At 46.7% G+C, this 24,514-nt stretch overlaps 1 long non-coding RNA gene across 1 annotated transcript in view; it reads right to left on the bottom strand.

Annotated features, from left to right (window-relative positions):
• Positions 1-16,151: 16,151 nt before the first annotated feature.
• The window catches only part of LOC107545038 (uncharacterized), a 59,126-nt gene continuing 50,763 nt past the window's right edge, over positions 16,152-24,514 (bottom strand). Inside the window, exon 3 of the long non-coding RNA XR_001603985.2 lies at positions 16,152-16,254. This is a non-coding gene — a long non-coding RNA (uncharacterized LOC107545038). The remainder of the gene's footprint in view (positions 16,255-24,514) is intronic.

Raw genomic sequence — 24,514 nt, 5'->3', positions numbered from 1 at the left:
GTGTTGTTAAAGTAAAATAAAATGACACATCAACCAAGTGAGACGGGCATTCTTTTACCTCATTGTACAGCTGAGGAAACTGGGGAACTGAGAGGTTAAGGTGCTTGCCCAGAGTCGCACAGCCACCTGTGACAGAGCCATGGCTCAGAAGTCTGCTCCTCATATTCTCCTCTCTGCTGCCTTCACCGCTGATGTCTAGTCCCTTCCTCCTAATCTTTGTGTCCCCAGTGTTTGGGAGAGGGTTGGACACCCAGGGAGTGCTCAACAAATGTTTGTGGGCTGAGCTAACTGAATGCCTGTGGCACACTCAGGCAAGTCACAGCCTAGGGGAGGAAGACTGACAGCGGCCACCAGTGTGTTGGATGGTGTGCAGGATGTGCTCTGACAGTGATGAGAAATAATAACAGTAAGAGCCACAATGACAGTGTCACCCACCATTTGTTGAATTCTAATATGTACCAAGAACTGTACTAAGTATTTTTATCTGTTATCCCATTGAATCTTCAAAACAATCTTCCCAGGTAACTATTATTTTTAACCTCACTTTACAGATCAGGAAACCAAAGCTCAAAGAGTTCCCCAGGGAAAGGAAGCCGCAGAGGGAGCACAGGGTATCTGGGAAGGCTTCCCAGAGGAGGTGCCAGCTGAGCAGGGTACTGAAGCACAAGTAGGAATTAGTCAGCTAGAGAGGAGCTCAGGGAAAGGGCACAGTGTCTGCAAAGGTCAAAGAGCATGTACCTGTCAGGGAAGCACAGACAGCCTGGGCTGCCAGGAGGTCAGAGAATGAAATGGGGAGAAGAGGTGAGGCTTTCAAGGGAAGCATGGAGAGAAGCGGAGCTTCCTAGGCCACAGGAAGGAATTTCAAGGTCCCGGGGCTGTGGCTCTCAAACTGTGGTGTCATCAGAACTGCAAAACTGTGATCGGAGGTCTCCCACACACACAGTCTCAATCAGCGGACCTAGGGCAGGGCTAAGTGTGTGTGTGTGTGTGTGTGTGTGCGCGCCCGCCTTATCAAAGCTCAAATACACTTAAACAGCTTTATGAAATATAATTGACATAAACTGTACATATTTAAACAATTTGATAAGGTTTTTCATAGGTATATGCCCATGAAAACATAACCACAATCAGGGTGATGGGTTAGGAAATATTCCCTTTCCCCTGTTCCTTAAAACTGTGTGGAAGAATCTGGGTTGACTTGGTATTATGTCTTCCTTAAATGTTTCGTAGAATTCATCAGTGTGGGAAAGTTTTTGTAACTTACAAATTCAATTTCTTTAATAAATAAAGGATTATTCAGGTTAACTTACCCTTGAATAAACTTTAGTAATATGTGTTCTTCAAGGAATTTGCCCAATTCACCTAAGTTGTTAGATTTATTGGCATAAAGATGTTCATAATTTTCCCTTAACCTTCCATTATCTGGAGAAGGTATAGTGATATCACCTATTTTATTCCTGATATTGGAAACTTGTGTCTTCTCTCTTTTTCCCTGGTCAATCAAACTGGAGGTTTATCATTCTTACTGATCTTTGCAAAGAACCAGCTTTGTTTCCATTGATTCTCTCTACTGTTTTTCAATATTCTATTTCATAGATTTTTCACTTTGATCTTTATTGTTTCCTTTCTTCAGAGTATTTGGGTTTTCTCTCCCCTTTCTAGTTTCTTAAGGTGGGAGCTGAGGTCACTGATTTGAGACTTCTTCTAACACACCCATTCAGTGCTACGAACCTCCCCATAAGTAACTGCTTTAGCAGCACCCCACAAGTTCTGATGTTGTATTTTCATTTCATTGTGTTGAAATGAAATATCTTCTGATTTCATTTTTCACTTTTTTCAACCCATGGGTTACTTAGAAGTAAAGTGTTATTTAGTTCCTAAACACTTGAAGATTTTATAATTTAATTCCAGTGTGACCTGAGAATACTTTGTATGAAGTGAATTGTTTTAAATTTATTGAGGCCCCAAATACAGTCGTCTCTTAGTAAATGTGCCATATGCACTTGGCAAGAATGTATATTTTGCTGTTAGGAAGGGTGTTCAATAAACGCAGCTGGGCCCAGTTGCTTGACAGCATTGTTCTAGCGTTGGATAGCCTCACTGATTCTGTCCACTCATTCTATCCATTTGCAATTAAACGGACAGGAGTTCTTGTCCTGATGGGGTGGTAAATATTAAATAACCTCACAGATATACCTATAACTGTTAGTGGTTTTCCTGCCAGACATTTGCTCTGGCAGGAATTGGAAAACAGGGTTAAATGTGTCTTCTAGCTCTGAGACTAAACAGCCAAGACTCGCAGGAAGCCCTATTTAAGTGCTGGCTTCTATTATATTATTAGTAACATTCTTATAATTATTATTTATTCTATCAGTTATTCATTTCACATTACCTGAGCACCCACTTTGGGCTGTGCAAGGAGGCAAAGCTGCAGGAGATGGGTCTTTGTTCTACAAGTGCACAGACCTTCCAACGCAGCGGGGAAAGTGCTGTAATTAGAAACCAGGAGCCCAGAGAAACAGTCTGCCCAGGGAGCAGGAGGGGGGCTCCCGGGCTGGGCGTGGAGGTGGCGGTGCCTCCTGGAGGCAGTGGAAGCACCTAGGAACTGGAAGGGCAGGTAGGAAGAGAGTCAAAGGGTTGAAAGCTAGCAAAACTGCTGTGTTGATTCCCCCATTCTCCTCTGCAGACCTCCTGGAAACCTGAAAATGTGAGGTGTGCTCTCCTCTTCTAACCTCTCCCCATCTCCCAACCCTCCCCACCCTCACCCCACTCCCACCCCCACCCGGTGCACTGTTGGTGGTGGAAGGTTCTGCTCAGCTGGGTCCTTTAGCCAATTAACACTCTTTGCATCTGAAAAGCTCAATCAGCTCCTCGGAGGTGTTAGAGATCAGAGTAATTAAGGTCTCTTTCTAATGCAAATCTAAACCAGAAATTGAATGTTTGTCTCCTCCGAAAATTAGGGTCCCGAGTTTTACAAGGAGGCTGTGAAATTCAGAATGGAGAGGTGATGGCTTCAAGAGCTAGAAGCCAATTTATTTGGATGCTCTCCAGAAATATTTGTTTCAATTAAATAAAAATTTATTCCCCATGGCAGCAGAAGTGATATTTTTAAAACGCCAATCATATCCCATTTCTCCCCTGGTGTCCGATGCACTTGCACTAAAACCCAAAGCCCTTCCGTAGTCATCTTGCCCTGCCTCCCCACGACCTTCATCTCAGGCCCCTTTAAAAGTGCTTGTCACACTTTGCAATTATTTTATTTATAGGCTGGCCTCCCCCACATCATTAAGTAAATACATCCGCGATACTGCTCACCCTGGAGCACAATATATAAAGTTGTCCGAGTGAAAAACGGCTCGGTTGCAAATTAGCACTCGCGATTTGGAACGTGCCCTAGAGCCATTCAGGAGAGAGCTCCTCCTGAAGAGGCCACTGCTTCCCCTCAACACCAGGGCGCTTCCCTGCGCGGGGTCCTGGCCGGCCGGTGGGAGCAGCCGGCTCTGACCTCTAGTTGTATCAGAGTTCAGCCTTCTGGAGAGCTACTCTCCCTTTGAGATGCTCCTCGGCTTCCTGGGCACTTTTCACAAATGTCTTTTTTAAGTCAGACACAAACACAACCTCCAAAAGCAAAGAAAATTCTCCAGCCATGGAACAAACAGAAACATTTTCTTTAACTGAGTAGTTACTCTTCATTTTCCTGTCTCCCCACTAGGGATGCATGCTCCGGGGGGGGGGGACACGGACCCAGGTCTATCTCGGTGGCCACCTATCCGAAGCTCCCAGAGCAGTGCCTGCCACTTGAGGGATGTTCCAGAAACATAAATATTTTGAATAAATGTATTCTCTGAAACTGCCTTGTATAGGCTTGGTGCCAGCACCATGGACGTAGAGGGGGACAATCCCAGACTCAGCCTTGGAGGAGCTCATAGCCCAGCGGGGAGATCCAAAGGGCCAAGGAATCATTTGTTCACTAAGCACTTGAGCGCCCCCCTACAGTGGAGTCAGGCCATAAGAGCAAGGACAGGTCACAAACAAATTCCACCACATGAGTTTGGGGAATGGGGGGTGGGGGAGAAATGAAGCAGGAAATGACCATCTTCCCATTGTTGGCAATTCCCCAGCTAGAAGGGATCCTAGCACCTCATTTATTCACCAAGCACTGTTGGAGCCAGGCATTGCTCTGGGCACTGAGAATACATTGATGAATTAAGGCTGTCCTTTGTCCTTAAGTGAATCAGTCTGATAGAAGACAAAGATGGACAAAAATAAAATAAAAATAACCCATATCATAATACCATGTCACATGGTAACAGCAGACATAAATATGAGTCCTGACCTCTCACAGAAGTGGGCATGATTTACCACAGGGGAGAGGAGAGTACAGTGAGACTTCTTGGAAGAGATGATGCCTGACAAATAGGAGTTTTCCAGGCAGAAGAGATGAGAATGGCCTTCCAGGCCAAGGGCACACCAGGTGCAAAGGCATAGAAATGCGAACCAGCATGATGTGTTAGTAGAACTGCATTCGGGGTCATTGTCAAAGTGTAAAGTGAAAAGGTCGAGATCTGGAGGATACAAAACAGGAGAAGTAGCAGGGCCCAGATGCTGGAAGCTTTTACCTGGACTTTATGCCTCAAGCTACAAGAGACCAGCACTGGGGTTTAAGCACAACAATCATGAATCAACTTTTGACTTGTGATAAAACATCCCAAATCTCAGTGGCTTAAAACAATAATCAGTGTTGTTGACATACATCTGGGTCAGCTGGATGTTGGCTGGTCTTGGCTGAGGTGGCTTGGCTCTTGTTCCTTCTGGGACCACCAGGCCAGCCTGGGCACGTCTTGCTCATGGCAGAGGCCCAAGCGTGCAAAAGGAGACATGCAAGGTGTCTTGAGGACTGGGCTCAGAAGTGCCATGTCACCGCCTCCACCTCATTCTGTTGACCACGTGAAGTCACGTGGCCAGATTCAAGGGCGTGCACCTGCAGAGTCATATGACAAACGCCGTGAGTATAGGAAGAATGAAGAACTGGGTCCAGCAACCCTCTCCATCACGAGTGAGGTGATCAGATCTCTGCGTTAGGTCTCTGAGCAGCAATGTGGAGGGTGGATTAGGGGGAATAAGGCAGGCTCAGAGATTCAGGCCTGAGCTAAACGAATGCCCCAGGATCCCACAGTTCGCTCTTTCCTCTGTTTCGAGTACTGGGATTTAGCCAGATCAGGCAAAGGGGGGCTTATCCTTTGTTCGATTCTAAGAGCTCAGCCTGAGCACTTTGGTCCTTGCAGCCATGAATAAAGAAACTTTGAAATAAGCAGATAAAGGCTAATATTCAATAAACTAGTGAACAAGGGTTTTCTTTAACTCTCTTGGAAAAGACATCTCTGAGACAAAAACAAAGCTGAGCTGCAATATTGGATAAGCCCCACTGATCACAAGAAAACCTAACATAGGTAATTGACTATTGGCAAACGCAACAGAACCAAATAAAGCAAGTAATTAACAATTATTGTGCTCCGAGGTAATGGAACTACAAATTCAGGCTATCTAGGCCTGTCCCAGGCATCAGATAAGAACAAAGTGTTTGTTAGTGGGTGAGTAACCCAGGTGTGAAATTCATTTTATTAGACTAAATCTCAAAATAGGCTTGAACCAGACAGTGGAAAAGAACAGAATTCATCGAGGCTTGCTCACTGGGGCACACAGGAAATAAACTCATGGCTCTGGGTCTTGTTTAAAAAGGGGGAATTGTGGTAGATTGTTTCCAAAACTGGCCCCAATTATTTATCTTCCTGTATCAATGCTGCTCTGTAGATGAGACTTCGTAGCTCTTACCATCAAGGTGGAGTCTATCTCCCCACCCCTTAAGACTGTGACCAGCTTTGACCACTACACTGTGGCAGAGATGACATTACGCGGGTTTCAAGTGTAAGCCTCAAGAGTCTTGCACCCTGCCATTTGCTCTCTTGGGACCCTTGTTCCACCATATGAACAAGCCCACAGGAGCCTACAAGAGATGAGTTAATGAGTCACCCCAGTTATCCTGGCAGCGGCCCCAAATGTAGAAAGTTCAGCCAAAATCAGCAAAGCCAAGCTGACTCACAGCTGACCACAAGAACAAGAGGAGTCCCAGCTGAGTCCAGAAAACCTGCCCGCTGAGCCCAACCTAAACAGTCAACCAACAGAATCTGGAGGTTAATATAGGATTGTGATTTTAAACCAGTAAGTTTTAAAGTGATTTGTCACACACTAATAGATAATAGATGGAGGAATGGTCTACATCCAAACACCTGGAAATAAACTAGCACTTGGATAAAATGATATCACCGCTACTGTCTACCAGGAACTTTGTGTATCTAAAACTTTGCTGGGTACTTCATGTACATCACCTTATCTCATCACTGAAACTCTGCAAGGCGAGTTATTTTCACCATTTTTCAAATGGGGCACATGAAGAAACTGAGGCTGCGGAAACAGTTTAAGCAACTTGCCCAAGGTCACACACCTACTGTGTAGGATTATATACAAACACACTCCTAGACAAGCGGAGCCTCTCAGAGGGAGGCCTGGGCTACTTCTGATTTTCAAGGTGCTTGCTATACTAATAAATGAAGATAACAGTTACCCAAATTGTGATATGTTTTAATTCTTGTTCATCTTCACCCAAAGATATTTTTCCATTGATTTTTTTTTTTTTTTAGAGAGAGAGTGGAAGGTAGGGGGAGAGTCAGAGAGAGAGAAACATCAATGTGAGAGAGACACACTGATTGGTTGCCTCCCTCACGAGCCCAGACTGGGGCCAGGGATTGAGCAACAAAGTACATGCCCTTGACCTGAATCGAACCCGTGACCCTTTAGTCTGTGGGCCAATGCTTTAACCACTGAGCCAACCGGGTAGGGCTGTTTTAATTCTTTACATTTATTAAGTGACCATTTTCAATATCAAAGAAAAAGGCAAAGCAATAAAATTGCTAATCACAAGATCACAGCATTTATTTAAAAGCATATTAATTTATAGTGCACTAAAAGTGATGTGCTCGGTAATGGGATGCAAATGCTACTTTGTCAGCTGAGCATTTTCCGCTTTCATCCAGTCAGTATACCCATGTGATGGAACATCCAACCCATATAACCTTTCATGAGGTCAGGCCCAGCAGCAGGGCCCTCCGGTCCATCCCCACACCCTACCCCAGCCCCCCAAGAGGGGCCTGTGCATGGACCGAAGGAATCCATTCTAGATGCTCAAGCAGTCCTCACTGAGAGTTGAGCTCCCAGGGAGGGCTCTTATGGAAATTAAATTTCTCACTCTCATCAGAAAACTAAGCCATCTTGATGAAGACACAAAGAACATCCCAGGTGCCCAGGGAGTTAAAATTTCCAAATCCGACATTCTGCTTAGCCAGGGGAAAGGTGAGAGCTGGTCTCACAAGCAGGCTCAGATCAACTCCCCCTACCCCAGGACTGAAAGGAGCCCGGAGATTCCACATATACCACCCCTCACCCCATTCTCTGTGCAATCCTCTCCAGAGCCCCCTGACGGGACCCCTTCACACACTTCCAGGGAGATCACTACCTCCCGAGGCTGCCCATTACATCTTCAGATGGCTCTGCCTGCTACACATTCTTCCTTTTGCTGAAAGCAAATGAGCCTCCCCATGACTTCCATGGACTGGTCCTGCCTTTGGCCTGTAAGGAACTAACTTTCTGGGGACTTAGGAGGGGATGTTGAGGAGAAGTGTCCAGTGAAAGAGAGAAAAAGAAAAGGGTAGAGGGAAGGCGCTAAAACTGTCTTTCCCACTTTACGATGTGGCAAAACCATCTCATGTCCCTGCTCATAATTCTTACTGATATGGGTCGCACATCATTTGCCCAATCTGCCAGTGTAGACGCTGAGGTCCTTGTAAACCCCAGCTCCTTCAGAAGGCCCAAAACGCATTTTCTAAGGGATCCTGTGCAGAGAGCTCGTTGCTATGGTAACAATTGGATGTAAATTTCCCAGAACCCCTAACTAAACTATTAATCAGAAAGATGAGGAAAGGGCCAGGCGTTGAATAAATCAGTTAAGAAATCGATGCCTACTGGGAAGGACCGGGAACAGGGCCACCCCACCCCACCCCACCGAGGTGACAACTCATTCCTCTTTTTGAGCCTCTGAAGTGAAAGGAGGGGCAGCTGGCACCCTAGGGGACACTGCCTCACTCCCTTCCCCGACTGTTTTGTCCCTCATCCTTGCGCAGTCAGGGAGGCTTGACAGCGGGAACTGCACCTGGAGCGTGAGGCCAGGGACATCATGGCCTTAGCAGGAACATCAAAGGTGAAAGTGCTGGACCCTGAACACAATGTCTGGCAGGCTTGAAAGAAGCGCTCCACTGAAGTGTGGAGATAAGAGGGGGATTAGACTCAGCACTGGCGGCTAACAGGAGAATTAGAGTGAAGGGGCCACATTTCAACTAGAAGTTGCAGAGTTGTTCCATTGATTGTATGTGTCCCCCCCCCCCCCCCCCCGCCAGAGAATTTTATCTTGCTTTTTAAAATGCTTATATTCGGCTGTCTTAATGAACGCCATGGGAAGGCTGGCTAAGCCTCCTCAACTGAAATAGACCCACCAGGAACCTGGCGGTCCCACCACGCAAGCCGTGGCTGCTGTGAAGAATTGTGGCACTTGCTCTGATTGTAGAAAACTCTCCTTGGAGGGAAGGAACAAAGGCTGCCCTCCCACCCTCACTCCCCTACGCACAGAATCCGGCAAAGGAGTGTCCATGGGACTGGGATGTTTATCAGTCCCCAAGACTGGGAGAGGGGCATTGAAGGTGAGTGTGGTGGGCTCCAATGAGGACTGGACTGTGTCCCCTAATCACCAGGCCTGGTGGTGCCCCATCCCTGACCTAGGCTGGCAGGGCTGGGGCGAGGGGGTAAGGGAGGAGTCCATCAGAGGGGCCCAGCCCTGGCTCCACTAAAAACTCACGCTGGGATCTTGGGCAAAGTCCCTCCTATGTCTGGGCCTCAGTTTCCCAAACTGTACACGGAAGGGCCTGGGCCAACTGAGGTCAAAGTCACGGGGTAACTTGCAGTAATGGGCCTTGATGCAAAGTCTAACACACGATCCTCCCACCATTCCTTGCTTCTCCGAGGGGAAAGGTTAACTTAATCTAGGGAGATATTTTACCAGAGAAGAGAGGGGGATGCCTCCAGGACTCCAACACAGGGCCCCCGCCGGCCTCTTTGGGGCTATCTGGCTCCAAAGTATAAGTCTCTCAAGTGTGGAAAGAAGGGGGAAGCAAATAGAAAATAAAAAGGGGCTTTCCAGCCCAGAGGCGGGAGCCGGAGGTTGAATTAAAATCACAAAGAGAAAATCCTGATGGCTCCCTGCCCCGCAGAGCGGCCACCCCGGCCCCTTTGCCCGCTGCCTCCCAAAGCGGCCTCTGCGCGGGGAGCAGGCCTGAGGGGGGGACCTCGCCAGGCCTCCCAGCCGGCAGGCGGGGGACACAGGAGGCCTGGGGCTGCACCCACTGCCCCGTGGCCGAGCAGCCTGTCTTCCTCGGGCTCCGCTAAAATTCACACACAGTCTGCAGTGAAAGCGGCAGGGAGAGAGCCTGCAGAGGTTGGTAATTTTTCACCACGGGGGACACTGAGGCTTCCCCGTTCCCCAGAGGAGGGAAATGAAGGGCTGATTAAGTACTTAAAACACTCCAGCCTGTGGACCATTTAATAAGTGGCTCGTCCATCTCTGAGGCATTGGGTTAGACGTTTGGTTCGCTAATCCAATCGGCAGGCCTCTCCCGGCCGCCGGCCGCTGGGCGCCATTTCGCAGGATGTGTCAGGAATGAGTCGATGTGCGCGCCCCATGCTCGCTCTCGCTGCTGCTTGATTCATCACAAACGAGCCCTGGCCCCCCGCACTGATGTTCCAACGCGGCAGAGCAGCCCCCAACGCTGCAAGAAGCTCTGAGGATCTGGTGATGACCTGGCCGTTCCCTGGATCCTGATTCCTGGATCTGAATAAATCAGCAGAAAGCGGGTGTGGGGCCTTTAATCCCTGAACTGTGATCTATGCTATGCTGTCCGCTTAGCTGGAGGAGATCTATAAGGAGGAGCCACAGAGGAGCATTCCAGCATCTTGCATAAAAAATTAACAACCGTGTACACTGTCATTTTGTTATGCCATGTCCCTTATTGGGGTGCTCAGTGCATCTGTTTCTCTCAAGCCAACAAGATCTCTGAGAGTTACTGGGGTTTCTCTTTGCCTTGGCCACCAGGAAGCTACGGACAATACGTAAAAGAATGAGCATGACTGCGTGTCAATAAAACTTTATTTATAAAAACAGGCAGTGGGCCTGCAGGTCAGTTTGCTAACCCCTACTTTTAGATCATTACTGTCAATATGGTACAAATTTGTGGAAATCTTGATGATAACATGATTACTGAATTTTGCTGAGATGAAAGTGTTACAGGCAGTTAAACTGACATGAGCAGAGCAAGGACGATGGGCCAGGTACAGAAACTCACCAGGGCAGAAAGTCCTGGATGCCTGTGGCAAGGGGCAAAACTGGAAAACAAGAACCTCACCCCCAGGGTAAGTTTCCTTTCCTCCCCTAGCATATTGCTGGTCCTTCGGTTTTGATCCCCTGACTAGTCATGGGGTTTAGACCCCTTCACTTTTCCCTCCCTAGAAATAACATCTAGGCCTCAGCCGTATTTCAGCTCCAGGCCCAGAAAAGCAGCAAAACCAGACAAATGACGCTGTTAAGAAAAATAAATTTTATGTGAGAAAAATTATGTATATCTTGATTTTATTATTCATTTAGACATTGCCAGCTCATCAGCAAAATACCCAGATATATTCGGTTACGTGGTAACTGGGTTTCCCTTTATATTCTTGTTCAGGCCTTGCAAATATCAGTGTCCTGAGACCTCTGGGAGGGGACAGTCTTGGCTGGCTCTCCTTTTCACCATTTTGACCTTCCTGCTTCCCTAGAACACAGACTTGATAGTCAGAGTTTGGCTACCATGTTGTGACCATGAGGAAGAGGCCAAGTGGATGATGGAAACTTAGGCCTGACACCACTGAACCACCAAACCCAACTCAGAAACCACCTACCCCCCAGATTCTCACCATGTGAAAACAAATCACTATATAGTTAAGTCTTTGTTACTTGGGTTTTCTGTTATGAGCAGCCAAATACAAATTCCTAGACATAAATTCCAACTGGGAGTCAGCTCTCCCTCCACAGCTCTTCTGATACATCTATCACAGCTCCCACCACAGGCTGGTTTGCCTCAGAGTACATTCATTCATTCATTCAGTAAACATTCACAAGCGCCCAGGGCCCAGGGCAGTTTGGGGCCAACCATGAGGAACTAGAGAGAAATATGGGGAGAGATTGTCAGAAGGAGCTCACAGAGACGAGCATGGAAACAATTACAATGGATCCTCGACTTATCTACAGTGTTAGTTAATACAGAGGTCCAGATACATGCATCAGAAATCCAGACTTTCAGTGGCTTAAACAAAAGAGAAGTTCATTTCTGTTGTATATAGAAGTCTGGGCTGGTGCAGCAATTCTGGCTGGCAAGTGGTCAGGGGCCGAGGCTTCATCTTTGTGGTTGCTCTGCCATTCTGGGGTTCCCTCGTCTGCCTGGCTCAAGGTGCCTCACCAAGAGGCTACATTCCCGCCAGGGGGAAGGGGCGTTAAGGGCGCAGCCGCCAAGTTGCGCACATCACTTACATCCCATTGGACGGAGCATTATGACACAGCCGAAACGAGCTGCAGGGAAGTCTGGGAAATGTAGTCCTTCTTTCTGAGCAGCCATGTGCTCAGAAAAAAACTCAGGTTTTCATTATATAAAAGAAAGAGAAATCAGCCATTCCTGCCATACTTTACAAAACATTTCCGAACTATCAAAATAACAAAGTCAGATATGTAGATTCACGCTCTGGAATCACATTCCCAACAAGACACTGGTATTTCCTATACTCTGCCCCCCACTGCCTTTGAAGATTTCATCAAAATACTATCTCCACTTATTACACACATGTGCACACACACGACAAACAAAAATAAAACATTTTTTAAAAATTACTTAAGTGCCATTCTCTAAGTGATTAATTGAGAACACCAAAACTTCAGTGGAAATTGGATGCCAGGCAGTCTGCTAGTACGCTCAGTACTGTGGTTCAGCACACTGGCCGCACAACTCAGGGCCAAAACTCTGGGCTATGTCTGTGAATGCCACACATATTTTGAATTGGGGTGACTGTTGTGACAGACTTATGAGTGAAGCAGTCCATTTTGATGTGGCTATTTTATTTTTTTTTAAATATATCTTTAATGATTTCAGAGAGAGGAAAGGAGAGGGAGAGAGAGAGAAATATCAATGATGAGAGAGTCATTGATCGAGCCCACAACCCGGGCATGTGCCCTGACCGGGAATCGAACCCCGATCGCCTGGATCCTAGGTCGATGCTCAACCTCTGAGCCACGCCCGGCTGGGCTGATGTGGCTATTTTCATTCAACGGGCATTTTAATGGTGGCACTTTTTTTCCAGATCATTTTGAACTATCTCAAAATGTACAAGCTGTTTGTTTTCTGTGCCAGCCCACTGTTAATCCCACCCTATTTCTCAGGCTCAACCCACTTCTTGCTCTTCTCCTGTTCACTTGTTGTCATTCAACTGCAAAATTTATGACCACAGCAAATGGCCCATAATAAATGGGCCCTAGTAAAATATCTGTAAATCCACCATTCTTCTCCCAAGGGAGATTTAATAAAAATGAACTCAGATAAAAAAAACTCATTAAGAATTGAAACAGAGACTAATAGTGCTTAATTTATAATTAATACATGAGAAAATTATGGTCTCTTTCTCAAGGGTATTTGAAAACATTTTAGTCTCATAATTTTTGACCAGTATAAAAACTGTTACATCAATTCTCATATTTTAATAATGCCCATGGCGGGTTTCTTCTTTATACAAAGAGATTGTATTCTAGGTCTCCTTTGGGCTGGTCCCTGTGTTGGCATATTTCCAAGTGGCTTTGACGGGGTTGACATTTTTAGTCATTACCTTTCATTCCTTTCATGACCTGACCTAACAGGGGTAGAAATAATGAGGTTTAGTGGGGTTTATTTTTGACAACTTTAGTGACTTTAAATAAGTATCTTTGACCCAATTTTAAAACGGTTGCAGATTTTTAAATGTGTATTATCTACTAATGCATCAAATGGAACCTCTGGTCATTAGTTGCCAGAAACAGAATCACTTGAGCTGCAAAGGAAAAACTCAAAGCACTTCTGTTTGGTGCTTTTAACTCTGCCTTGGCTACTATCTTTTATAGGGTTTTTAGCACTATATCAGGGGTGGGGAACCTTTTTTCTACCAAGGGCCATTTGGATATTTATAACATCATTCGAGGGCCATACAAAATTATCAACTTAAAAATTAGCTATGAGAAAAGCTCCTAGATTTATTGAATTTTGAATTCCACCTGCAGTTGCCTTGGCAGAACCAGACCAAATGGTTTCACTGGCCCATGCGGGCTGGATGTTCCCCACCCCTGCACTAAATAGAAAAAAAAAAAAAAAAATAGTATTCAAGAAGACGAATAGGTGGCATCTAATGTGTCCTGCTCCAAAACCATCACCACAGATCCTCAGTTTCCTCATTTATAAAATGGAAAAACAGTGGTACCTAAGGCGCAGCATTTGAGGATTGAATTATGGTATGTCAAGTGCTTCTCATGGTGCTAGGCACACAGTAAACACCCATTAGATGATGCTTTTGTTATAGTGTTGTTACTCTTTAGCACAGTTAAATCATAAATGCTTTACTTCCTCAAAAGGGCACCTGTGAATATAGCATAGTCTCAGAATTTGTCCCCAAGTTACAAAAGGGAAAATGGGGCCCTTACAGTGGAGAAAGGTGTCAGACAGCGATGTAACCAGGTGATTAAAATTAAAGCAGCAGTGGTGCGAGGGACTGACATCGTGTGCTCCCTGTGGCCATGTGCTGGAAAAGCCCAGCATCATTTTTGTGTAATTCCTGTCAAAAAAGCATGGCCTGAGTTTGGACCCAAGGAAACATGTACAGACCCAGACTGAGGTACCTGCCCTGGAATGAAAGGCCTGTATCCTTTAACCCTGTCCAGGATGTGCGTGAGCAGGACAGACTGGGGTACTGCTCCAAACTGAAGGAGTCCAAGGAGACATGATTACTAAGTGCAACATATTGGCCTGCATTGGATCCTGGGCCCGAGAGGGAATGGAAGCTTTGTTGGGACAGTCGACAATAATGAGAGTTCTTTAACTGGTCCTGCAACTTTTCACTGAATTTGAAATTATTTCAAAATGAATTCTTATTAAACGATGTCAGTGTATTTCTTTATGCCTTGAGGAGGCAAGGGGTTCCTAACTGAAAACATAATTGTTTCATTTTGGTTGAAACTGGACACCTGCCTCCAGGGAGTGGCCAGCAGCCTGAATGCACCTGAAGTGCTTTCTTCTGGAGAGTCCAGGTAACATGAGATCTTCAGGCAAATAGCAAAGTATGAGTCAGAGCGCTTCCACTTCTACTTAGAAAGGATCAATGGCTGTAGAAATTGCCCTCCTAGCACAAACCATTAAAAACCAAACGGAATGAGTACAATCTCTCTTACAGGTACGGGGCCCACAATACAGGGCTGTGATTATGAGAAGAGCCACAGGTGAGGCCTATGTCTGTCCCACCCGACTGCCTGGAGGGGGTTCCCAGGCCACAGCACAGGGAGGGGGGCCAATCCGAGCCCCGCACAGGCAGCTAGAATCTGCAGGAAAGAATGTCAAAGACGAGGGAGAGGCTCAGAGCTCCAGAGACCTCAGGAGACGCGACGTGAAGGCAGATCAGTGGTCGCCTGAGAAGGAGGGTGTGCGGAGGGAACTGGCTGTAAAGAAACAGGGAAGCTTCTGGGGTGACAGAAATGTATTACATCCTGATTGTGGTGGCAGTTACATGACTGGAAACATTTGTCAAAACCCCTTGAATTGCACACTTAAAATTGGTGATATTGCATGTAAATTATATCTCAGTAGAACTGTTTAAAAATAATACATGACTGAGAGCCACCTTGAAGACTCAAACAGCAAAATCGCTGTGGTCTTGGGATAGTTAGAAGCTGTGCCCAATGGTTGCCCCGATTCCCTGAGAATCTCTGGCCTGCCTTCACTGGATTACATTTTTTGCCACTCCAGTGTTTTAGCAATTTCCCTTTTGTGGTCCTCAGAGCACTTTGATAAGCCCCATTGAGAATTCCAGGTGGAGCCTGAAGAGTTTCTCAAATGCAAGTCTTGTCACCTTGAACTTCGAGAGTCTCTTCCACACTCAAGAAACCCTTGACCTGTGGCTAACCTTCCTCTGTTCTCACAGAATGACGCAGCCTGGCGTTTAGTCACGTGAAGCACACTTTTTGCCACCCCAAAATCAAACGGCTTCTTTGAGGATAAGTCTCTTGAAGCCGCCTAAATAGCTATCACTTTTGTCCTACTGGCTTCTGTTTGACACCTGTGCGAGGGGAATAAAAATACCTTGTGTGAACAGGTTTCCGAACTCCTGCCAAAATGTTTCTGTTGCCCTGTTGCTGTGATAAACCGCATTAATGCACTGAGTCATCTTTACATTCCTGGCATAAAACCAATTAGGTGAAACGTATGGTTCTTTTAACATAGTACTGGATTGAACGCTATTTCTTTTGGGATTTCTGCCTCTACGTTCTGAAGTGTGTAACCAGTTTATTGAACAGTCTAAAGTCAGCAGGGCATAAACATAAAATAGTTTTGTTTTTTTTGTCCAATTACTTACCTTCAAACAAATTCTGTGAAATCTCTCCTTCCTGCCCCATAATGACCTTTAGCGGATCACATGGCTTTCTGGTCACTATTAAAAAGTACAAGCCGACCTATTACCTGTTTCAAACTCCAGGTACAGTTACAGCATGAGCTCCAAGCGTGTCAAGAATGTTACTTACTCAAGACTGCTGAGAAAAGTTTAGACGGAACCCACAGAAGAGCTTCAGAAATGTGCAGACCCCTGCAAACGCCTTTGGCCCTCTCCACGGCCAGCAGGAGTGACGGCAGGCTGAGGGCATCCGGAGCACCTGGAAGCAGCAGATGCCCCTTGGCAGGAGCAAGGTGTGGACGGTGACCTTGGGCACAAGGCCTGTCTGTAGAGCGCAAAGACAATCCACACCAGGCCGGCAAGAAGTTCCATCTCCAGCCCACCAACTGCCTGAGGAGGACAGGAAAGCGATGATCTGTAACGAGCCACGGGAAACAAAGCAGCACTCACCCTGAGTCTGCCCTTGGGGGTCTCTGGAGCTACTCCCCCACTCCGTGGAGCTACACTTGGCTGCTTACAACCTCCAAGAGAAGTGCTGAAGAAATGAAGTACAGTAGAGGGTTATGTTCCAAGACCCCCAGTGGACGCCTGAAACCACACAGAGTACCAAATTCTATATATTCTGTACCATTTTTCCTATACATATATATCTCTGATCAAGTTTAATTTATAAATTAGGCACAGTACGAGATTAACAACAACTAATAATAAAATAGAACAATTATAACAATGTACTGTAATAAGGTTGTGTGAATGTGGTCTCTCTGTCTGTCTTACTGTACTGTATGTCTAGTGTGGATCCGATGGACAAAGGGATGATTCACGTCCTGGGCCAGATGGAGCGAAACTGCAAGAGATTTCATTGCAATACTGAGAACAGTGTGTAATTTAAAGTTTACGAATTGGTTATTTATCGAATTTTCTACTTAATACTTTTTGGACCGTGGTAGACTGCGGGTAACTAAAACTACAGAAAGCAAAACCAGGATAAGGGAGGAAGAATGTATCAGTCAAGAGTAAATCACTACTGCCTGAGTTTTCTTTACCTCTTTGAGAATATTTTTAACTTTTCATTAAGTTTTGTACCACTTTTACAGCTCCTTAGATTTTTCCCTGTTTAACAGGACTCCCCCCATCCTTTTGTACCAGGGCTTCTCCACTCTCAGTTCTTAATCTCTTGATGACAGTCTTGAATACTTCTCCAAGTTCCTTCTTTAAAAGGGTACAGGGCAATATGTTTTTTAAAATCCTTACATATTTCAGGGTATCTTTCTTGAGACTTCAAACATGAAATGTTCCTTGGTGGGACATCAAATAATTGGACATCAAATAATTGTCTGAAAACTCTGTAGATGTTCTCCATTGGAATTGAAGGCAGCAAGAGTTTGAAGCCAGTCTGATTTCTTTCTTTTGTAGGTTTTTCCTTTATTCTGAGTATACACTTACAGAATTTTAAAAATCCTGATTCTTCAAGCATTTTTGTGAGGTGTCTAGACATAGGCCCATCTTCAGCGATTTTTGCTGGCACGTATTGATCCCTTTCAAACTGTACTCTCGGGATTCGTGTGGCCTTCTCTCATCTCACGGCTGATTGCTTCCTCTGGTCTCACCCTCAGAAGCATCAAGTATCTGCTCAGCACTTCTTAATTCTCTGGTCTCCATACTTACAAACTTCCCTCTTGTCATTTTAATGTCTTTATCTTTTCTCCGTATTTTTTGATGAGATTTATCAACCTTGACCTCTACAGCACTGATTTAATATTTTACAGCACCAATTCTGTGCTTTAATCTCACCAAGGGATTAATGGAGACTTTTAATTCTGTGATTACATTTTTAGTTTCTCTTACAGTGTTTCCTTTTCTCATTAATTCCATTTCCTTTTTTTTTTTTTAGCTCATTCTGTGGCTTTTGAAAGAATGTCTGTCCCTCTTCTCCTTGTGATTTTCTGCCTTTATTTCATAGAGGCCGGGTCTTTGACGAATGTAACAGAATGGTTTTCCCTATTGATCCAGCATTGATGCGAAGACCCAAAATAAAGACAAAGGGTTTGGTGCCACATTCTAGTTCAAGGGATGCAGCCATGTAGATCCTGTACTTGATCCAATGAATTCCACTCCTTGGGGGCTACAGGCCACTCTTGGGGCTCCTGAGCAGACAGCAGGGTCTGCATTCTGAGAATGTTCTTGCAGAGGGGTGACAAAGCCCCTCCTCCCAGCTTCCCCTTCCCTTGAAGCTGGCAAAGGCAGACCTTCCAGAACCCAGGAGGCTTTTTTTTTTTGCAGAAAAGAGCTCTAGGGCTTCAGCTAGTCAACATTGCCCCTGCAGGGGAACTCAGTCTTATGCCAGCTTCAAACTCCTTCAGTCTCCTCCTTAGCACTTCCTCCTTGCCTTGGAACAAAGACATTCGAAAAATCCACAGGAACATGCTAATTGGCAAACAACTCAGACTCCCATTGCCCTGGAGGGGGCCATCGGCCTGTTGGGCACTGCCAGGGGAAGAAGAAAAATGAACACCTTAGCAATAACAACAGCTCCTATAGTTAAGGTATTCAAATATGTCCCCTCGAGGAGTTTGCAGGCCCTCAGGGATACAGGGAGTCTGAGCAGAAACAATTTCTCCTAATTACCCAAACAGAGTCCCGGATTTGAGATTCCCATATGAAGATCGGATCACTCTGGTTACAGGACCCGTGAAGACCACTTTCTAAACCAGAGTCTGCCCTATTTTCATGGAATGTTAATAGGTGTTTCTGAAAATGGGCTACCAGTGAAAGTAAATTTGAGATATGCATAGTAAACAGAGTGGCAGGTTTCTTTCTGCAGGACTTCTTGGCATCTTGCAAACTAATTGCCTATTATTCAGTCAGTCATCCTGCATACACTGAGCATATATTGTGTGCCAAGCGTTGTGGAAACAGATATGCCTGCAAGTAGCTCACAGCGAACATTCCAACAGATTAGTCTCAAATCCTGGCCTGGGCCAGTAGCTGCAACAACTTTTCCATGAGCGTCCGGTTTTACTACATTTTGCACACATAGAATTGTTAGATGGGCCAGGTACAGAAACTAGGGTATAAAGACTCACCCGGGCAGGAAGCCCCAGGTGCTTAGCAAGGGGTGAAACTAGGAAACAAGAACCTTGTCCCCAGGGTAATCTACCCTCCTCTAGCATATTGAGGTTTAGACCCCCTGAGCATTTCCTCCCTGAAGATAATATCTAGGCCTCAGTTTTATTTCAGCTCCAGGCCCAGATAAGCAGGGAAACCAGATAAGTGGCCCCTGGCTGCCTCAGGACCAGACACCTTGACTAATGACCCCCCCCCCCCCCCGCCCTGGCACTGACCAATCAGTGGAGACCAGGGCCCTGAAAGGGCACACCCGGAAGGCTGATGAATAGTCTATTAAAACCCTCCCCTGAGAACTCCCCTAAGATTCCCTGCAAGAAAGAGACAAATACCCTCAGGACCAAGGACCCAGTGCATGCTCCCCACCAGGAGAGCCAACAGTGCCATCTCCATCAGTCCAAGGAGACCCCAGGAGACTTGCAACCAGGGGAGCAATGGGCAGCAGCAGCTCGTCCTGGGCTTACACCCTGAACCTGTCTCTAGGGTCCCCAAACTTGTCCCCTTCTCTCTCTCTCTCTCTGACTCCTCAGGGAACAACAGCAGCCCAGCCTGGGTCCCAGGAGCACTCTGGTGGTCCTCAGGGCTGAACTTGGTCCAAAGTCAGCCTCATCACAGGCTTCCAGAAAGAAACACACTAAGGAAGAGTACGGTCAGTTCCCTCCTAGTACCAAAGGAGAAACTGAGGCCCAGGGAGAGGTGGATATTCACCGAAGGTAACACTGCTGGCAGAGCAGTGCAAATGCCAGAACCTCAGCCCCAACGAAGGATCTGATTATCAGGTCAAATCATTCCTCGATGCTTTCAAGTTCTGCCCATAGGCAAGAGTAGTAAGAATACAGGGTTGGGGAGCGGCTATATATTTTAGGAAATGGCCTGCTGACGGCAGAGATGGGAGTCTTCAAGGGACCTGAAGTTGACAGGTGTTAGTTTCCACAAGGACTTATAGCCCAGGCAGTACATGACCAGGTGGGAGTGGGTGCTTTGAATGACCAGCATCTTCAAGAACATTGTGCCCCTGGAGTAACACATTACCCAGGGGCAGCTCCAGTAGGACGTCCCCTCTGGCCTGCCCCCCCTTGCACAGTGAAGGACTGGGGAAGGGGGGCTGGGGAAGGCCCTGAGTCCGCAGAAGCCTCTGGAGACAGAACAAGCAGTTCCAGGTCCTGTTTGTTGCTGAGTGCGTACTTGGTCAGGAGAGTTATCTCAGGAGAGAGGAAGCAATTATATTTAGTATTTTCTGCCCCATACACAATTCAGTTGAAAAAAGAATGTCACCTTCCTTGTAAAAATCAATTATAATAAGGGAAATGTTCTACAGTCAACAAAATTCTCAGCCTCGGGACACACAAGCATTAACTAACAGTGCTGCTGCTCCACCTTTTCCAGAACCCCAACCCCAACAGGAGGACGCTGGAAGGGACAGGGACTACCCCTTGTGGAGGGAGTCCTGTGCTCTAGTAACAAACCACCCCTAACCTCCTGGGCAGTACCAGCCGGGGCACATGAGGGAGGAAGGGAGCAGAGGGCCCATGCCAAGGCCCAGGCAAAGCCATCAGCTACCCAGTTTAGCAGAGGTATCAGCAAGGCGGCCCAACACATACCTCTGCCCTCTGGGACTCAGTTTCCCTATCTGTATAATAATGAAGGAGCTGACCGTTCCAGATATCTAGCCCTTTACAGAAAGTTTGCTGATCCCTGCTCTAGATAATGTATCCGTACTCCTGCTCCATTCCGGTTCATAGAACTCTCTGGAACATTGTGGGTAAGTAGGATTTCTCGCCAGCTGCGCAATCATTGTTTAACTCTCTCTCCTTCGCTGTCCTACAACTCCAGGAAGGCATACTCTTGGAACCTAGCGTGGAACCGATCTTCACACCGAAAGGGTGAGGTCTGCGCTTCCAGCATCCCTGCAGCCTGTATGCAGCGCCCCGCAGGCTGAACAATTACTCGTGCGTAATGCATACTGTAGCCAAACGCTTCTTTCTCCAATTAACCATCACGAGGGCTTTACTAGGCCAAGGCTCCAGGCTAGGCTGCTGCCCAGCCCTGGCTCGGTCCACCAGAAGCTCAGAATCCGATAAGAATGATCAGACACAGACACAAATAACTACGATGCAAGCTAGACCATGATCCGTGCCCCCAAAGAAAGGTAGAGACAGTGAAATGCACACACAAAAGGAAGAGGCAATTACATCTGAACGGGAATTAACACCGCACTACGTAAGTGGGCGAGACCAGGAAAAGGCAATTCACAAGGGGGAATATATGCTAATAAAACAAATATATGGGAAAACCTTCAGCCTTGCTAGTAGTCAGACAAATGCTAATAAAAATTACAGTGAGATATCTTTTTACGATTATTAAAATATTTAAAAATCTATTTCAGGTCATCACGGCCAGTGTTCTCAATGGTGCCATGAAATGCCTCTCTCACACGCTGCTGCTGGGCGAGAATGAAATTGAATAACTCTTTGAAATCAATCTAGTAATAATATTAAATATAAAAATGTACCAACTTTACGACCCTGTCATCTCACTTCAAAGAATTGAACCAAAGAAAATAATTCAAAATAAGGAAAAGTGTATATGTTAATACACGGGACTAATGCCGTAGCAGTTATTCTGAAGCCGTGGAAAATCTCACTGCGGAATGCTCTGCCCAGGACCCCTTTTCCAGCCCAGCTACCTGGGGATTTAAGGAGGACCCACAGTAGAAGGGACCCTGCTCCTGAGAAAGAGGGACCAGTGGCTGTAGGGCAGCAGGATTGTCACGTGTACAGCGTGGGCATGGGCAGTGAGTGGGCAGGAACAGCAGAGGAAGCTGGTCCGCTGCGGGAGGGACGGAAGAGTGAAGTCAATACAGACACAGGACGTACCGCATGGCATCTGCGTCCCTGTTCCGGGGGCCCCAAGCCCCAGTCGCATGGCTGTCCTTGGCTCCTTTCTGTCAGATGCACCAGTAGCCTCTGCACAAAGATCCCTTTTCTGTTTAAGCTCTTTTAGGTGAGTTTCTGTCACTTAGAATCAAAAGATTACTAATACACAATGAACAGCGTGTGACGAGTAAAAATTGCGATGAAGACAATGGAAGCAACATGGGGAGAGGGGGCTTTTGACCCAATAAGGGTGTAAAAAAAAAATCAGATACAACATTCCAAGTGTGCTACATATTCAAAACACATGGACAGAAAAACTAGAAAGGAATACATTAAAATGATAAAAGTTGCTCCGGCAGTGGGATAAAAGTGATTGCTTTCTCTTCATATTGTTGCGTTGCTTTTCTTAAACTTGAGAAAAATTCTGAGTGAAGAGATGAGTCATAGACCCAAACAACTGTGATGCTGAGCGAACAGCGTTTGTTGCCCAGACAGAGGGCAGATACGGGGCCCTGGAAGCCAAGGAAAGGCCGCTTTCGTTACCTCCCCGGGGAGATCAGAGGAAACGCGGCGAAGAAGCAGCGTCTGAAGCAGGCCTCCAGTGACGAGAAGGGCTGGGCAGGGAGTGAGGCAGCCGGCCAGGAGCGGAATGCTTTGGGGATCCCGACTGAGTCAGGGTTATCTCTGCCCCCCAGCCTGGTCCCTGCCTTGACTCCCAGTGACTCTGCTGGGGGCTTCTCCCTCCACCCTGGGCACCAGCACCGCACTGGCCCTGCTCATGCAGAGGAATCCAGCCGGGCCCTGACCTCCGGAGGCCCAGCCTGGCCAAGCAGACAGATCTGGAAGCTGATAATCGAAGCTCTGTATGCTATGGTCTAGGGTCACCTAGACAAACCCCGCTTTACACTGGGAGAAAAAAATGAGATCACACGAAGCCTGCCTGTGACCCTCATGGCCAGGCCCTCCCCTCCGGACCTGAAGCCCTCAGGGATTTCACAGGCCAGCGGGCACAGGGCGCTGCAGACACATAACCGTCCCACCAACGCGAAGGACTCAGACACAGGCAAAGCACCCCCAAGTAGCAGGGGAGAGAGGCAGATTCGTGGATCACAACTGCTAAGCCGGCACTCAACCAAACCTTGACTTTACAGGGCCAGAAACTGCAGGCCAGAGTGGGGAGGGGGCTTGTCCACGGTCACACAGAGGTCAGTGGCACACCCAGGATAGGAGCGCGAGCATTTTCCCCCTCTTCACACCCCATCCTTTCCCCAGCTTGGAAAGTAGAAATCTCAAAGATATATATCTGCTCTCCCCAGCAGTTGCTGAGATTTGGGGAACAAAGGACAAAAGAACTCCATGCTCCCATTCCTGATGCCCACCCCCAGGCCCACTGGGACAGTGGCCACAGTCCTGGTGCAGCCACTGTTCTCACAGCCAGCTAAGACCGGGGCTTACCTGGGGACCAGGCCCCCCATCCTCACAGCTGCTCCCAGAGCCCCAGGGGCTTGTCGCCTGCTCAGGTGCTGACTGTCCCCAACTCATGCTGTTTGCCCAAACCTCTGGGCCAAGGTTTAAACCTCTGGAGTGGACCCAGAGAGCTGGGGCTGTCAGGCACTTCTGGCTGGACAGGAAACTCAGGCTGAGGAGGGAGAGGAGGGGGAGAAGGGACTCCCACTCGCTGAGCAGAGCCTGGGGCAATTCACCGAATGCAGGGCCCGCCCTAACAAGCACATATATAATGAATGTGATGCAAAAGTAGGTGCTGGATGGTGTCAATCAGCAATGGTGTCAGTCAGCAATGTCCCATGGCACCCCACCCCTCCCCATGCTGAATATTTTTATTTGTACTCTACCCCAGCACCTAGCACAACCAGCCACAGAGTAGACCCCCAATAATTTTTATTGGATAAAAGAAGTCACACTGTGCACCAGGGCTCTGATCTGAGTCAAAGGGGCTCCTCCTTTCTTTCCTGTTTTACATAATAGGCTTCTATGTAGATTTTCCTTGGAACAAAAAGGGGTTTAAAAAAATAAAATTGAACTGTATTGCTAAGTGTCAAAGAGAAAAAAAGCAAGCACTGTGTACTGCTATCTTGAGTGATTTATTTTTAGATGAGGTGCACGTCTAAGGATCTGGATGTCTTTCCTGAACTTTTCCTCTGGCAGGTTGTTCTCACAGTACCTGAAGATTTACCAGTGTTCTGATGTATTATGAAGCTGTTAGTCGTTACTATGCGCAAACCCAGTATTTTTCAGTATTACAAAATTTTAGGTAAATGTTTTCTTCTATGGCTTTTCTCTTTCCTTCAAAATGTTACTGCTTGACATATGCCACGCATACATTTTTGTTTAAAATATGATTTATGAGATCCTTCATATTACCCAACAAACTTGTATGTACTAATATATATAGTAATCAAATAAATCACCAAGTATGAAAAAATAAATAAAATTGAAATCCAATAGCCTAGTTCATGCTCCTCCTTTTACAGACGGGGAATGAGGCACAGAAGTCAGAGGGACCTGCCCAGGGCCACGGTGCAGCCAGTGAGTTCCCGCAGACTCGGGCTTTCTCCTTCATGGCTGGGTCCTTCTCGAGGATGTTGCGGCTGCCGGGCCATGAGCAGGGCTGGGGCCTCTGGGGCTGG

The sequence above is a fragment of the Miniopterus natalensis genome, chromosome 12, assembly GCF_054644295.1.
Source record: "Miniopterus natalensis isolate mMinNat1 chromosome 12, mMinNat1.hap1, whole genome shotgun sequence".
Lineage (NCBI taxonomy): Eukaryota > Metazoa > Chordata > Mammalia > Chiroptera > Miniopteridae > Miniopterus > Miniopterus natalensis.
The sequence above is the reverse complement of the archived record's forward strand: the minus strand, read 5'-3'. Positions and strand labels throughout refer to the sequence as shown.